This window comes from Rattus norvegicus, chromosome 8, assembly GCF_021556685.1.
Source record: "Rattus norvegicus strain SHRSP/BbbUtx chromosome 8, alternate assembly SHRSP_T2T, whole genome shotgun sequence".
Lineage (NCBI taxonomy): Eukaryota > Metazoa > Chordata > Mammalia > Rodentia > Muridae > Rattus > Rattus norvegicus.
Window position 1 is genome coordinate 78,659,438 of NC_141541.1, and position 16,874 is coordinate 78,676,311.

General features: G+C 47.4%; 1 protein-coding gene and 1 long non-coding RNA gene across 3 annotated transcripts in view; both read left to right on the forward strand.

Annotated features, from left to right (window-relative positions):
• The window catches only part of Myo1e (myosin IE), a 193,415-nt gene that overhangs the window by 38,321 nt on the left and 138,220 nt on the right, over positions 1-16,874 (forward strand).
• Positions 11,084-15,750, forward strand: LOC148004232 (uncharacterized). The gene is made up of 2 exons (XR_015627816.1): positions 11,084-14,304; positions 14,424-15,750. It is a non-coding gene; the product is annotated as an uncharacterized LOC148004232 (long non-coding RNA).

Genomic DNA, 16,874 nt, shown 5'->3' on the forward strand with positions numbered 1-16,874 from the left:
CTGAAGAAGCTCGGAGCAGGGCCTGGAGAGATGGCTGAGTGGTGAAGAGCGCTGGCCGCCATTCCTGAGCTCCTACCTTCCCTTCCCAGTTCTCACAGGATGGTTTACAACTGTCCGTAGCTTCGGTTCCAGGAGATCTGAGGCTCTCTTCTTACACTCTGTGTAAGTGGTACACAGACATACCTGCAGAGGAAACGCTTATACACATAAAACAAAATACAAATTAAAATAAAAATATAAAGGAATCTCAGAGCGGAGGCTGGGGCGTAGCAGAGTTGGCTGAGTGCTTTTATCACAGTCTCCGAGCCGGATTCTCACTGAACGTAAAACCCTGATAGAGAGTCTCAAGTCCCACCACCACCCGTAGCAACCCAAGCGGAGCCTCCAGTGCTCACTCCCTCGGTACGAGTGTAGCTAGTACTAGTACAGCAGGCATCAATGCCTGTTTAACCTACTTTTGGGGGAGGGAGAGACAGGACGTCATAGATTAGCAGTGTTCTGCCACTGTTCTGTACTCCCAGCTCATATACCTGCTTTGGGAAAGGATCCTCAACACTGCACAAAAACGGTTTGGGAGTACGGGGTGGGGCACATGGACAATCCAAGCACTGGGGAAGTGGAGGCAGGAGGTTCAGAAATTGAAGGCCATCCGGGCTCCACAGTGAGTTTGAAGCCAGTAAGGGACACCTGAGCTGGAATGAGCTGTGGGCAACAATCACGCCCCCTACTTGGCAGTGAGAAAATGCCAGGCAGATGCAAGGCCTTGCCTGAGCTGCAGCTAGGGTGACTTGTCCTCCTGAGCTGCAGCTAGTGTGACTTGTCCTGACGTTGACGTGCTACTGTGTGCAGGACTCCGAGCAGGTTTCTGACAGCCTGCGCTAGCTTAAGGAAGAAAGGGTGGTTTATGTTTAATCCCAAAAAGATAAGGAGGAAATGTTCACTTCTGAAAAGTAACAGAATATTTTCACAAAATAAAAAGCACTTGCCAAAGTGATTGGACATGTATATATCCCTGCCCCGCCTCCAATCCCGAGAACCAAATCTAGGACCTCCTACATGCTAAACACATGCTCAACCACTGAGTTGTGCCCTCAGCCTTCTTTAGTACTTAGTTTTTGTATAGTAATAATCTCACCGTTATATGTTTCGTTTTGAGGCAGGGTTTCTCTGTGAACCATCGCTGTCCTGAAACTCACTCTGTCGACCAGGCTGGCCTTGAACTCAGAGAACCGCCTGACTCTGCCTCCCAAGTCCTGGGATTAAAGACATGAACCATCACTGCCTCGACACCACTGAGCTATCTCTCCCACCCATGTCTTGTTTTAAAGCATGAGAGTCGGGCTGGAAAAGATGGCTGAGACGTCAAGAGCACTGGCTACTCTTTCAGAGGACCTGGGTTTGATTCCCAGCATCCCCATAGTGGCTCACAACCATTTCTAACTTCAGTTTCAGGGAATCAATCCAGTGTTCTCTTCTGGACCCTGTGAAGTACCAGCCACAGATGTGGCGCACAGACATTCATTAAGACATTCATACACATAAAACAATAGTTTTTAAAAGTATGCGTTACTCATACCCTCTAACTCCGAGGTGTACCGTGTAAGCCATTTCACCCCGAAGCTGTGTGCATGGAGCGGCTCACCTCACACCTTCTGACTAAGACACTACCAGAATTTACTGTCAGCTATCCCGCAAACACCCCTGCATCTGTTATCTGGAGATCTTTCTCTTTTAACTAAATAAAAAAATGAGTTTATTTAAGTTGTTAAACCTGTCGAAAGGTAGCTCCTCACTTACCAGCCCTACCCACTTTCTTTTTATTGGCCTTGGGACTTATATGACTGGGTCTCCTCTGGGTTTTCTAACAGTGCAAATGTCATACGTACCGTAGAGGTGTGCGCACTTACCTCCCACTTCCTGCCACCATCTTAGGCCATCCTCCCTGCTTATTGGTTGAGCCTTCTCTTCCCATGTAGGACTTGTAGTTAAAGTCAGTTGTGTCTGACCGACTCCTTCCTGTCAGTCATGGCAGCCAGTGTCTTTACCCATTGAGTTGTCTCTCAGCAACCCAGAAATAGTTTCTCCTAATGTGAAGTTAAAAAGACATAAAATGTGAAAGCACGGATTTTAAGACATCATTAAGAAAGAAAAATATGGGACTGGAGAGATGGCCCCAGTGGTTAAGAGCACTGCTTGCTCTTCCAGAGGACCCAGGTTCAAGTCCTAGCACCCACGTGGCAGCTTGCAATTGTCTATAATTCCAGTGCTAGGAGATACGACATCCTCACACAGACATACATGGAGGCAGAACACCATCGTAAATGAAATTTTAAAAAGAGAGGAGGGAGGGACAGAGAGCGGGGGAGGATATCAAAGACCAAACAACCAATGTGCTTCTTGGAAGCAACAAAATCTGGGTTACGCATGATTGGATTTCACTTCCCCATAGGCAGACCCATATTTTCAAGACATCCAGGTAAGCACGAACCTTTCCCCCTCATTCGGCCCTCAACTTCCACCTCACTGCTGCTAGGCAAGCGATTTGAGCTTCAGAAGCAACGCTCAGAGGTTTGGGCTTGGGTCTAGTTGGGTCTAGCCTGTTCTGAGGTTAAGAGCACTGGTTGCTCTTTTGGAGGACCCGGCTTGCTCCTCTGCACCCCATGGTGGCTTGCAACAGTTTAGAACTCCAGTTCCTGGGGATCTGATGTCCTCTCTTGACTTACCCCAGCGCCAGGCATGCATGTATGCAGGCACTCTTACACATAAAAAAAATTTTAACGCTTTGAGAGTTTACAAAAAAAGTGTTGGCTATTTTTACCTGCCTGTCTGTCTGTGAGCATTTGAGTGCAATGCCTTCAGAGGCCAATGGAAGGTGTTGGAGCTCCTGGATTTGCTGACTGTTTGAGCCACCGAGGGGGTACTGAGAATTGAACTCAAGTAGCAGTACTCATACCATCAGAACCGTCTTTCCACCCTCGAAATAAATATTTTTAAAAGAAGTTTGCACTTTGCATCTACAAATAATTTGGGATTTTGTTATTTTTCAAATAAAGTGTTTTTGGGTTTTTGGGGTTTTTTGGGTTTTGTTTTTTTTGTTTTTGTTTTTGTTTTTGTTTTTGTTTTGAGACAAGGTCTGGGGGTCTAAGACTCATCCTGAACTTGATGCAAATCCAAGGTTTCCTCATCTGTGGCACAGCAGTGCCAGTCAGAGTGCCTGCCTCCCAAGGTCAAGGTCAGCTGTGAAGACTGAATCAGCCCACAGGACAGACCTAGCTAGGAAAAGTCCATGTCTCATCAGCATCCCTTCCTCTCCGAGTCTCCTAGGCTCCTGGTGAGTCAGTTTGCTTTCCCCGGCAGGGCATCGGCAGACAGGAACTGCACTTTGACACCGCTAGCACTGCCCCTCTTAGCAGCCTAGTATGTCTGTGCAGCCCCTGCATGGTCATCTTGTGCACCCTACTCACTGGTCTGTTGTTGGTTTCCTTTTTAAACTACTTTTAAAATTTATTTCAAATGTATACGGATTTTTGCCTGCATGCATCTCCATGCACGATGTGTGTGCCTGGTGCCCGTGCCCACAGAAGCCAGATGATAATATTAGATCCCCTGGGACTGGGTAGATTGTTGTGAGCCACCTTGTGGATGCAGGGAGCCAAAGAGGAGGTCTGCCTGAAGGACAGCCACTCTTAACCATTGAGGCATCCCTCCAGCCTGAGCTCTTTGTTTTTATCACAACCATTGGAAACAGGGCCACCCACACATGCTGGGTAAGCATTTTACACACTGAGCCCCGGGCCCCAGCCCCCAGCACCTCCTCTAGCCTCTTACAGAGGTCACATCCAACCCTTGTTAAGTGGGGGTGTGTGTGGAGACACAGGATGGAGTGTGTAGTGTTTTCTCTTGACCACACAAACCCATCAGGTGAACCTTCCTCTCACCGGAGTGTGTTGTGGGGGTGGGAAAGCGTCCTAGCTAGACTATAGTTCCACACTGAAGTGTTCTGGCACTCCCGAGGCTGTTCACTGGGCTCTGCAGTTGACAAGTCCGTGGGCATTAGTTAGGAGGCTTTAATATCCTGGCTTATTTCCCACTTCCAGTTCCAACGTCTGGTGTGTTGATTGCTCTGGGTGACATCTTCCTTATGAAGCACAAAGTTTTCATAGAAATATGGGAAGGGGTCAGCCTGACAGACTCCGCACGAATCCTCTGAGAACTATGCTGTAGGAATCGGGGAGTTCAGAGTGTGGTCCACACCGCACTCAATAGCTGTTATAATGATCAGCGTAGTCTGTATTGGCAGGAAGCAATCAGAAGAGGGATGGGTGGATGGGAAAGCAGGGCTTGCAGTCACGTGATCGACCATCAGAACATTAGCCTTTTTTCCCCTCTTTTCCTCATCTTTTGGTAATACTTTTGAGGAGAAAGAGAGTGGCCCCGCCCTTTTTCCCCATTTTTGGCAGACTTGGGGATGAATTCATTAGCATCTTGGCCTCCAGGCTGGAGAGCAGAACCTATTCTCTTTGTAGTGGGTCCTGTCAGGAAGCTTACGAAGGCAGTTGGAAAAAATGGCACCCTTTCTGCTGTCAAGGACTTTTACGAGGGTCAAGTATCCTTAGTACAGTGTCAGTCCAGAGTGACTTGTGACTTGGCCTCAGCCGAGAATGCCACAGCTGCCCTGTGACAGGTTTTATTAGCCACAGACCTGAATGCACTAAATGCTTGTGATGGCGAGAAACTACCATTCTGGGCTCCGAGGTCCTCCCTCAGCCCCTCCTTTGGAGTCTGATCTCTTCATCTTGCTCTCTCCTGTTGTCACTCATTGACTCTTCTTGGAGTCACCACAAACCCATTGCACCAGCACATCTTGAGCCTCAGATGCCTCAGTGTAAAATCTACTTCAAATGGCCCCCGAATGTGTCTGAGTAACCTCTGGGTTATAGTTTGTCATGAGAAAGTTTGAGTTCCACAATGGAGCAGCAGAAAAAAATAGGAGGTCAGCCTTGAATCAGAGAGGAAGGAGAGACTCCACCTGCAAAAATGACCTCTGACCTTCTCACATGCTCTATCCTACACACACACACACACACACAAAATATGTGTATGTATATATATATATTATACTATATATATGTATATATGTATATATGTATATATATATATATATATATATATATATATATATATCACACACTGAGGGTTTAGGGGTAGGGCGTTTTCCTGGAGTGTGGAAAGGTCCCGCGTGCCCAGAGACACTATGTAAAAGGATCTCAGGGGTGACCCCAAATATTCAAATATTCAATATTCTTCCCTTTCCAAGGCTTCCTTCTGTTTTCTCATTGTCCTCTCTACCACTGCTTAAAATAGTTAAGGCACATCCTTACCTTTTTGTTGGTTTTGTTCTGTGCTTTTATACAAGGTCTCATGTAGCCCAGGCTGCCTTGGAATACTGTGTAGCTAAGGATGACCCTAAACTCCTAATCCTTCCTCTACTCACCATGTATTGTGACTTTAGGTAATTGCTAGTGCAATACCTGTGCATCCCTTGGAACAGAAGCCATGGTTGGTAAGCACTTGACCTACTGATCCACATCCCTAGCCCATCGCATTTACTTTCTAATTCCTAGGTCCTCTGCAGCCCAGCGCTGGCTACGCCTACACTACTAATTCCAATACTGTGTCTCTCTGTCCACTCCAGGGAGACTGAGGAGGAAAGGTCAAACAGACCTCAGTATATTTAGCGAGGTTTGCAGAGCAGGTTGGATGGGCTGAAGGCCTCCCTGTCTGATGCTTGCCCCAGTCTGTCTGGGTGTGACGCAGCCATTTTGGTGTCTGTCAGGTTCCACATCCACAGGAGTAATTAAGTCATCTTAGTAATTTCATGTGGTGCAGAAAGTCCCAAGCCACAAATACCATCCCCAGTTCCTACTTTTAAACTTCCAAGGAGCTTCCTGCTCCCTCCTTCCTCTAGTTCATCTAAAGTCCTTCTATTTTCTCTTTCTGAATACATGGGCTGAACGGAAAGTCCTGGTTTACTTAGTGAGGGGCTCTGGGGCCAACTCATGTGAGAGGACAGCCAGCCTTTGTTTGGCAAGGGTGGGAACAGTGAGGAAAGTGCCCACACACTCAAACGAGAAGCACAAAAACCACCCCACACAAACCTTCCCCCTACTGTGTGGAAATCCATAGTCCATCTCCACAATGGTCCCTGACAAGTGACATGGTGACAAGGGGAGTTTCTGTGCCTGTATTCCTATTTCTGTGTCCTATGTAACAATGACTAAATCACTTATGTCTAAGATATGGAATTTCTTGTCCCATTGGACCACTATTAGAGCCTGTTTTGTTCTTGTTGTTACTGTTTAGACACAAGGTCTCATGTAGTCTGGGCTGGCCTCAAACTTGCTGTGTAGCCAAGGGTGGCCAGGTATGGCTGAGCCTCCTTCCTGTGCTCCCCAAATGCTGGGACCACGGTTGTGTGCTACCGTGTCCAGTTTTGTGTAGTGCTGGAGATTGAACCCAGGGCATTGTGGATGCTGGGCAAACACGCTACCCACCAGCCACAACCCAGGCCCTCCACTGCTTCCTTAGACAATGGCCTTTTCTTGACCTTAGATGTCTATGAGTAATTCCTTCATTGCATTCAAGTGACACAGTGTCTCTGTCTCCCACCATTTAGCTTACTTCAAGATCCCGGTGGAATGGATTCCAGCTAGAGAATATTCCAACTTTTTCTTGGTGCGAATCAATGCTACATGTTAGTTTATGATATGCTTCTCCAGGGATGGAGAGAGGATTTGACAGTCAGGAGTACATGCTGTTCATGCAGATCGAAGTCTAGTTCCCAGCCCCCGTAATGGGTGACTCACATCTGCCTATAATTCCAGCTCCAGGGCATGTGACATCCTCTCCTGGCCTCTGGGCACCTGTACACACACATAAATAAAAATGAAAAATTAAAATTAGGGCTGGAGACAGAGCTTGGCCATTAAGAGCATTTGTTATTGTTGCAATCCAGGTTTGAGTCTTAGCGTCTATATGGAGGCTCACAACCATCTGGAACTCCAGTTCCAGGAGTTCTGATGCCCTCTTCTGTGGGCACCAGGCCTATGTGTAGTACACAGACATACACATATAAAATATTCAAATAAAATAAAATATCTACTGTGTCTAATATGTATATAACTATGTTTTCCCACTAGAGCAGTGTGTGTGCACACATTTCGCTCTGCATCAGAGCTACATGGATGAATCGGCCAGGTTGCTTGGCCTAAGCCTCATCTTTCTTTAAGCTGTGGGACCCATGACTCTATCTAGCAAGGTTGCAGAAGCCTCCTGTGGTGAGCTACGATGATTGAGATTGGTGCTTGATTACTGGGGGTATGTAGGTTAGTGGTAGAGAATCTGTCTAGCAAGGGAGACACCCTGGGTTCAGTCCCCACCACTACAGAGACAAAAGAGCCTAAGAAGAACTGGGCTGCCAGGGCTGTTTCCCGGAAGCAATGGGGGACCCTTCTGTTGTTGGAAAGTCCCCACTCCTCCATCTGGCTGAGTAAGTCATCTGCATGTTCCAGGCTCATACCAAGTCCCCATCTCTCACAAAACCTTTCCTGATCTGTCAGCAGAGCTCCTCTCCCTCCTCTGGACTCTCTCCATATTTCAACGAGACCTTAGAGTTGGATCTGTTGTCTTGTGTTATGTGTAGAGTGATATATGCCAGTACCTTCCCCAACCACGTGGCATAGACTTGATAGTGCAAACAGACCTGTTTCATCAGGCCCCAACAAGACACAGTCAATGAGCTCAAAGTTGAAAATATTCAGGAACAAGAATGCATCTGTATTAAACATGTGTAGACATTTTCCTTGTCCCCGTCCCCTAGACGATACAGGACAGCAGCTGTATACACTTATGCTGACGGTGATCCCGGGGTGATTTAAGTTATTCGGCAGGGTGTGCACAGGTTATATGCAAACGGTACATCTTTTATAGTAAGGGTTTGAGCATCTATGGACTTTGGCCTCCTCAGGGTCCAGTAACCAACCTCTGATTCATCTGAAGGAACAATGTGGCCTATTGCATGCATAGGTTGCCTCTCTGAACCTGGCACAAGATGAAGGGTGTTGCTGATAAATCGGTAATCGAGTGGGTGAAGATTCAGGGTGAGGAGTTATTGCTCCTGTCTTACCAACGATGATTGTCGGCTGCTGTGGGGAGCCTAGACACCAAGTTTCTGCTTCTGCTGTGATAAACTCTGGCACTTTTCTGAAGCAGAGTCATGGTGATGGACACTCAGGTCCACTCTCGGGCTCTCAGACTCTGCCCGTTGTTTGCTGTGCATGAGAATTGGTCTCTTGATCGCAAGGTCAGTGTGCAAGGAGTGAAGCATTGGGGGCTTAGGGAGGTTGGCTGGGGCCTGTGAAGGCCTTGCATGATACACAAGGGGGTTGGACTCTGGGTGGGAGGGTGTTAGTGAATGACAGCCAGGCTTGTTTTGTTGGCATACAGTCTGGAGACCCTGGTTTTGAACAGAATGGAATCTATATAAACTACAAAAGAATTTCAAAATTTCTGGTTGGAAGACCCCTCCCCCGTGTGTGTGTGTGTGTGTGTGTGTGTGTGTGTGTGTGTGTGTGTGTGTGTGTGGTGTGTGTGTGTGGTGTGTGTGTACACTGTTATGAATGAATGCCAGTGTACATGTGCCGTGGCACACATGTAGACGTCAGAGGATGTGATGGCTGATTATTTTAACCACTCCAACCCATTTTTGAACATTTGCTTTTTTATTTTATATATGTGGGTATTTTGCCTGCATGGGTGTCTGTGCGCCATGTGGGAGCAGTGTCCTTGGAGGCTAGAAGAGGCCATTGGGTTCCCTGGAACTGGAGTTACAGATGGTTGTTAGCCACCATGTGGATGCTGGGAATCAAACCCAGGTCCCCATTAGACTGGCCCGTGAGAACGGCTGCGTGGCATTTTCTTGCTTGTTGATTGGTGTAGGAGGACCCAGCTCACTGAGGATGATGCCAGACCTAGGCAGGTGGGCCAGGGCTACATCACAGAGGCAGCCAGATGTGAATCAGAACAGTGCTGGAGGCTGCATTCCTCCCTGGTCTCTGCTCATCTCTGGCCCCAGGTTCCTGCCTTGGCTTCCCCTTTCCTCCCTGAGTTGCTTTTGGTCATGATCCTCTCTTACAGGGACAGGAAAAGTAAGTAGGACAGCAGACAAGCTCCGTGTCAGCATTCACCTTCCACCAGTTTGGAAGCAGGTCTCTCGGCTGCTACCTCCAAGGCCTGAATGAAGGACCCTGGAGAATGGAGGCAGACCCCAAGGCTGAAGGTGCCAGGGAAACAGAGTCAACAGAGAAAGGCAGAAAGGGTGGCTCTGCCTTTCCCACACTGGCTGATCCCCCCAGATGCTGCTGTCCATCACTAGGGACTCCAGCTTTCTCTCGCCCTCCCAGGACCTCAGGCACTCACACAGCTGCTGGAGTGTCTGGTCCAAAAACCTGTGCTCCATTGCCGCTTGGAGGTGCCTGGAGACTGGCCCCTGCCCAGGCTGTTCTGGAAGCTTCCTGGACATGGTTTCAGTTTGCTGTTAGAAAGCAGTGGCCTACATTTTTGCCCAATGGTCTTGTTCCGCTTCCCTCCTCCTTTCTCGTCTCGTCTCGTCTCGTTAGTTGCTTTTCTCGTTGCTGTGAGAAAAAATACAGGGCAAGAGCAACTTTAGGAAGAAAGAATTCTTCTTGGCTGACGGTGGGAGGGAACAGTCCTCGGTGGTGAGTGTGAAACACACTACATCCAAGGTCAGGAAGCAGAGGGAGGTGGAGGCTGGTGCTCCACTCGCTCTCCCCAGCCCATGAAGTAGGACCACACATTTAGTGTGAGTCTTCTCATCTAATCTCGAACATTCCTGGCCATAGCCACAGCTCTGTGCAGGTATCTGTAATGAGAGATTCCACATCTGGTCCAGCGGACAGTAAAGGTGAACCAGCACCGTGCTGTTTCCTCCGTCTTCCTGCAGGCGATTCTTTGCCCCTGTCTCTTCTACTGGCTTCCATCCCACTCTCAAACCCCAAACTTGCAGTCTGGCTTTTGAGGTCACTCCATAGAGAGGCTAAGGCTGCAAGGGTAAAGACCCAGGAAAAGGAAAAGCAGGGAAATAGCCCAAAGGTCCCCTATAGGGTTTTCTGTGTTGTTTTAGATGAGTAACCCCATTAACAGATACATGACCCCCCATTTCTGTCCTTCGCTATAGCAAGGGACTGCTTTGTAAAGTCTTTGCAAATGGAAGGCACGCGCTGAAGCAATGACCAAAAATAAAAAATAAATAAATGAAAAGCATTTTTACAAATCAAGCATTTTATACCCTTCGAGGGAACAGCCCATCACAATCACAGATTTAACTTTTGAGGCTCTGCCGACCTATGCAACAACCTTGTTGCAGTGGCAGGCAGGTTAAGTGCTCTCTTCCGTCTACAGATGTGACTATTTCATGGGAGGCCAAGAAGGAGTGAGCTGAAGCCGCACTGAGGTTGAACGTGGTAGCGTCACGGTGCTTGCCTTTTCTTGTGTGCATATGTGTGCAGGCAAGAGGATAACCTCAGATGTCATCCCTTGGGCAGTTTTTTTTTTTTTTTTTTTTTTTTAGACAGGATCTTTCACTAAACGGGTTACACTGGCCGGCCTGCAAGTACCAGGGCACCTGCCTCTGCCTCCCCCGTCCTGAGATTACAATCTCAAGACTTCACACCTAGCTTTATCTCACTTGGGCTCTGGGCACTGAACTCAGGCCCTTGTGATTACAAGGTAGGCGCTTTGCACACCGAGCCTTGTTTCCAGTCTATCTTAGTGTGATAGCAGGATCTAGCTAAGAAGGTCTCAAGCCTGAGGGGGTTGCTCCTTACCCCACAACACCCACCCCACCCTCAAACCCTCAGTGTTGGGATTGTATGTTTTCACTGTCATGCTTGGCTAAGTCTTTAAGTGCTCCTCAAAACAGACGTTTCTTTAGTGTCACTTTGGGGCCATATCGGTGAGCTCTGGGCTCTTAGGAAAGCATCAAACAAGATGGCAAAAACTAAACCAGGCCTGTAATCCCATCACCATGTTGAATGAAGTAGGATTGGGAGTTGGAGGCCACCCTGGGCTACATAACAAAACCCAGTCTCTAAAAATAATACATTTACTGGAATCACCGACCAATGCAAAACACAGTAGGCAAAGATTTGGGGAAGCCAGGCTCTGCAGAAGGACCTGGGGGGCGGGGGTTGACCTAAGTTTATCACATTTGACTGGGAAGTTTCATCCTGAGGATTTGGGAATCTGTTCATGGTTGTAGTGAGCTGTGTGTTTATCTCTCTCCCACTTGACATTCTGGGTACCCTCGGTTGGTGGCTGGCACTCTGAAGTCATGTGGGTCCAGGCTGATTCCCATTTCCTGCCCTGCCGCCTTAGGGTGTGGCTCCTGTCTTTGTGGACCCATGATGAAGCTCTGGTCACCACCCTCTAATTTGAGCAAGGGAGAAGGAGGCCTGTCCATGTCCTTCCCTTTGTGATACACCCTGAGACTCAGGACACGCCTTCCCAGTTAAGTCACTGGGACCACACCTAGGTGCTTGGGAGTCTGAGAATGGTGAGATTTTTTTTCTTTTTTCTTTTCTTTTCTTTTTAATTCCAGCAGCCAGGTGCTCGTAATGGAGCGAAAGAGCATGACTCAAGGAAAGGAAGTACAAAGCACAGGTCAGCCTCCATGTGCCCCGGAGCCAGCTGAGCAGGGGGAGGGAAATCTAAAGAGAGGAAGAGCTAGTCACCGCAAGAAGACTTGTGACTCAAGGCTTGTGTCACTGGGAGCCTGCGGGCAGTTGAGACCTGATTGTGTTTTGGGTTTCACTAAACAGAGGTCTCATTTAAATTGTTACAGAATGATTCTCCTCAACTCTTGTCTGAGAAGCCACTAGTAAAGGAGGAGGCCGTCCTGAACCAGTGGCAGGGCCAGCCTACTGTGTTGCTCAAGCTGACCTGATACTTACAGAACACTGTCCTCAGGCAAAGTCACTCAAGCCTTGGCAGCGGAAGACAGAGGAAGGCCATTTTTATCATTTTGTCTAAGCAAGGACGAAACCAAGTTTCCTGTAGATGCCACAGAGCACCAGGAATGTCCTTATGTATCAGATGGGCGAGGCCCCTGCTTATTCCCATGGATTGCCTCTCTTTCCTCTCTGCCAGCTCTTGTAGCCAAAGAAACACCTTGTTCTCTGACATCACAGACCTAGAGCAAACATTACTTTCTGAGACCCTGGGCCCCAACCTAAATTCTCCAGGAGGTTCGGCCATGCTTGGAGAGGTCTCCCCTATGCAGTGCACAGCAGCCTCGAGCTCAGCCAGACACCCATGTGCTCCCAGAGTTCTTTGCTGGAGAGATGTTTTGTCTTAGAGTGGGGGTTGATTCTATTCTCTAAGTCTGGATTCATTTGGAGACCTCCTTGTTACCTTGGGACCGTTTCTTTGCCTCTGAACATTTCAATTTCCTGACTTGTAAGTTGATATATGAATTGAATCATGATCTCAACAAATTTATGAAGAATGATCAACAAAAGGAATGAAAGTTGTCCCCCACCACCGGGGTGGAGCCCAGGGCCACACAATCCATTCTTTATAAAAAGTATTAATATTTTGTGTGTATGAGTATATGTATGAGTATGTAGGAGGTAAGAGTGTATGTATGAGAGAGAGAGAGAGAGAGAGAGAGAGAGAGAGAGAGAGAGAGAGAGAGAGAGAGAGAGAGAGCTCACATATGCAGACATGCATGTAGAGGTCAGGGCAACTTTTAGGATCCTGGGTGTCTCCTTCCACATTGTTGAGGCAGGTGTCTCTGGTTTCTTTACCAGAAGCTTCTGGTCATTCTCCTGTACCTTCCCCCAACTCCGATCTTGCCACAGGAGTACTCGGATGACAGATGCGCACTGCTGTGTGGGTGCTGGAGGTAGAGCTTGGGTTTTTAGGATTGTGTAACAAGTGCTTGGCCTCTGAGCCATCTTGCCAGCCCTACACGTAGTCCTAAGCTCTGAGAGTGTTATGAGCTTAGAAGCTGATCCTTGTCTGTATCTGCTAAGGAAGCTACAGAGGGCAGTCTCAGCAGAACCTACCCCCCCAAAAAAAATTGCTTTAAAAACCAGGGTCACATTCATCTGGATGGAGGCAAATGTCCCTACTGATTGACTTTGTACCATCTAAATAGAAGAAGGTTGTTCCCTCAACAGCTACTATGAAATTTCTATTGGGCTTCAGTGTTCTGAAGGGAAACTGTAGAACCAAGGCATTGTGCAGCCCTGGTTATCCCTGCATTACCGTCACCCTAGTGTTCCGGGGGGAAGGAAAGGGGCTGCCCACAGCAGAGGAGTCCAGTAACTCCTCTAGCCACATGCCTGGGAAAGGGCAGAGTGCAAATTCAGGGTCACATCCAGGATCCAGTTTAAGCCTCTTCTCTTTGCCAGGTCTTGGAGGAACTGGGATTTTAGCCAAAAGACTGCTTCAAATACCGAGGAAAGTGTCTGTTACTGACTGACTTACTATGGAGCACCCAAGAGAAGCCTTCTTAATTACCACTCACAGCCCAGGAGTCCCTGCTGGGGGTGGGGAGGGAGGGACACACACACTCACCTAGAGCCCCCAGTGATAAGATGCATGCTAAGCCAACCAGGGAATAAAGTCTTCTCAAAGAAGGCTAGCCTTCAGTACTGCCCGGAATAGCGTGATACTACCTGTTCCCGGAAGGCTGGGATGACATTTCCCAGCCAGGCAGACCTGAGAAAGTTAACTGGTGGCCATAAGTTGCTATATTACAATCTATTTACAAGTGCTTAGATGTAGATAAAAATGTCAATGTCTGGGGTTGGGGATTTAGCTCAGTGGTAGAGCGCTTGCCTAGCAAGTGCAAGGCCCTGGGTTCGGTTCCCAGCTCCGAAAAAAAGAAAAAAGAAAAAGAAAAAAAAAATGTCAATGTCTGAATCGCTCCCTACCTCACGCCCTCAAGAGGATAGATATACTTCTAGGCTAAGCAAACCTGAACCCATGTGCAGTTAGCTAAGGAAGAATTTAAGTCCTGAGGATTCACAGGCTGGCCCTGCTAATAAAGCTTGATGAGAAAATATATAGACCGCTCCTTCCCCAAAGAAGCCGTTTTTCTCCTTATGAAGCTGACCTTATGATGTAGGTACCTTCTTAAAGATTGACCCATGACTTATTCTGCCAGAATTCTGCAAAACCCGTTTTCCGGCTTGAGATGGGAAATTTGGAGATTTCTGGGTTTTTTATTTTTTTTATTTATTTTTTTTTTTTTTGGTTCTTTTTTTTCGGAGCTGGGGACCGAACCCAGGGCCTTGCGCTTCCTAGGTAAGCGCTCTACCACTGAGCTAAATCCCCAGCTCCGGTTTTTTATTTTTAAGAATTTATTCTTTCTTATTCATATCTGTGCATGTGCACTTACATGCACACAGTAGGGTGACACATTATTGCAGGTACCCTTGAAGGCCAGAAGGCGTCAGATTCCAGGAACTAGGGCAGAAGCCATCTAACATGGATGCTAGGAACCAAACTCAGTCCTTTGGGAAGAGCAGCAAGTGCCCCCTGGGAATTTCTTTTAAGATTAAAATGTGGGAAGACTGCTGGCTGGAAGGGGGTGCTCAGGTGCCTCCCTCAGCCGAGCAGCTCCTGGTCGCCAGCCTTCCTTCAACTCCCCTTTCCAGCATTTGGGCCACTTCCAGATTTCAAAGTATGACAGCATGGGGACTTCAGAGCCACTTCCTCCTGTGACTAAACCCGAGAGTGTGGGAGCACGCTGGGGAAGTAGGGAGGGTGGATAGGTGCTGGAGAAGTTGGTGATGAGTGTGGATGGTTCAGAGTTTGTGCTAGGGTCCTTGTTGGATTAGGCATCTGTGGCCTTCAGTGAACACCAAGCAGCCAGTGTCTAGGGAACAGGAAACCCCTCTCCACCCAGAGCCTTTGTCCAGGGACTGGTTAAGCCGGACACACCGGTTGATTTGCCTAGAAGGGATTCAGGAAGACCCGAGAGAGGCCGGGATATTTAACACTGGCCGCTTTTCCCGAAGATGCCTTACCAAGTGGCTAATTGGTCTCTAGAAAACTGCTGTTTTAGTGCTCAATATGAAGATCTTACATTACATTAGAGCGTTCCAGGTTCCAAGCAGGATATTTAAAACCCCTTGTGGGTCAAAGGAAGATGTTAGAGCTCACATCAAATGTCCCCATTTTGCAGCCGGGCATTGAAGTTTTGGAATAAAACTGTTAAGAGTAAGGAAAAAAAGTTTGTTAGAGAAGCTTTAGTCAGCTTAATTTAAATGGAATGAATGAAGAAAAACACAGAAATTAGGGAGAGCACTCTCAAAACAGGGCCATCAGATTAGGGTTTACTTGCTTGGGAAGATCAGTGAAGTGTGTGTGTGTGTGTGTGTGTGTGTGTGTGTGTGTGTGTGTGTGTGTGTGTGTGTGTTGACTAGCAGCTCCTCAGCTTACCTGGCAACCCCGGGTAATATTTCACAGCTTGGTGTGAATTACGTCTGTATTCTCTTTCCTGATTAAGTCACCAGCTCCTTCTGGTGTTTTTATATTGTGAAAGAATTGAATCTCGTGTTAACAAACCACAATGGGACTGTAAATGCGGATTTAAGTAATTAATTTGTGCACCTCTGTGTCTTTTAAAAAAAAAAAAAAACAAACCTTATATCCCCAGGGCCTATTACAGTATCCAGAACAAGTTGATGCCTGGATTAAAGGACTGGGTTAGTGAATGGGTAAGAAAACCAGGCTGTGGTTAATGGGGAAAATTGAAAGAGTCATTAAAGAATGCTGTCATTAAAGAATGTTGCCTTGCCATTGCTGTTTGTGTTCATGAGTCCTGAGGAATTTGGGGGTAGCATTTCCCTGTGGGAACATGAATGGCTGGAGTACACACCTGGAGGGACAACTCCGTAGTCTGGCTTAGGGACAGGTGTTGGCCCCCTATTGCCTATTCTTCCACTTCTCCACTCTTGCCTTATTCACATCCCCTGATCCCTGCGTGACTTTAGACAATCCAATCCCAAAAGACTTCTTCCACGTCCACACTTTAAATAGGTACTTGTTGAAAGGCTTGGTAGCTGAGGCAGAGAGGAACAGGGTGGAGGAAGGGTGGACGATGTTGAATGACTAGCTGTCTACTCTCATGCATGGAATAGCTTTGCATATCGTCTGAGCCGATTTCCTCTGTCTTTGGACAGAGCTGTCTGGCATTAAGACATAGCCTGACTCATAGCTCTGGTTTTCAGCTTCTAAAGCGTCTTGTTCCTGCCCTGTGGAGGTGGAAGGCAGCCTTGATGATGAACAGCATCTCTGTCCAGCATCCTTCCCCTCCCTGGGATCCAGCAGTCTCTGAGGAAGTCAGCGGCCATGACTCTGGGAAGCCCAGTTAGATGTTACTTAGTCCTCCTTGTCTGCAAAATTCTGGGGCCAGGAAGAAAGCATCCCTCCAAAATGGGGACCAACTGGTTTTAAGTTTTAATCTTATCAAGAGCCAGTAGATGTTTAAAGTAGAGGAAATTTATGTAGTCTCCAAGTATCTCCCCACACATCACTTGTCAATGACAACAGAAAAAGTTCTAAATGAATCCTCAGGCAAACAGGCTTGGATATAAACAGGTCCAAAGAATGAGCACCATTAATACCCACTAATGTTACATGACACCCCGAGAAGGACACTCACTTGCTTGTCTAGAATTCTAGCCCAAATCACAAGAACCGAATCTAATTATGAACAAACATCAGACAAACCGAACAGGGAGGGAGGGAAACTCTCTAAAATAATTGGCCTGAATTCTTTA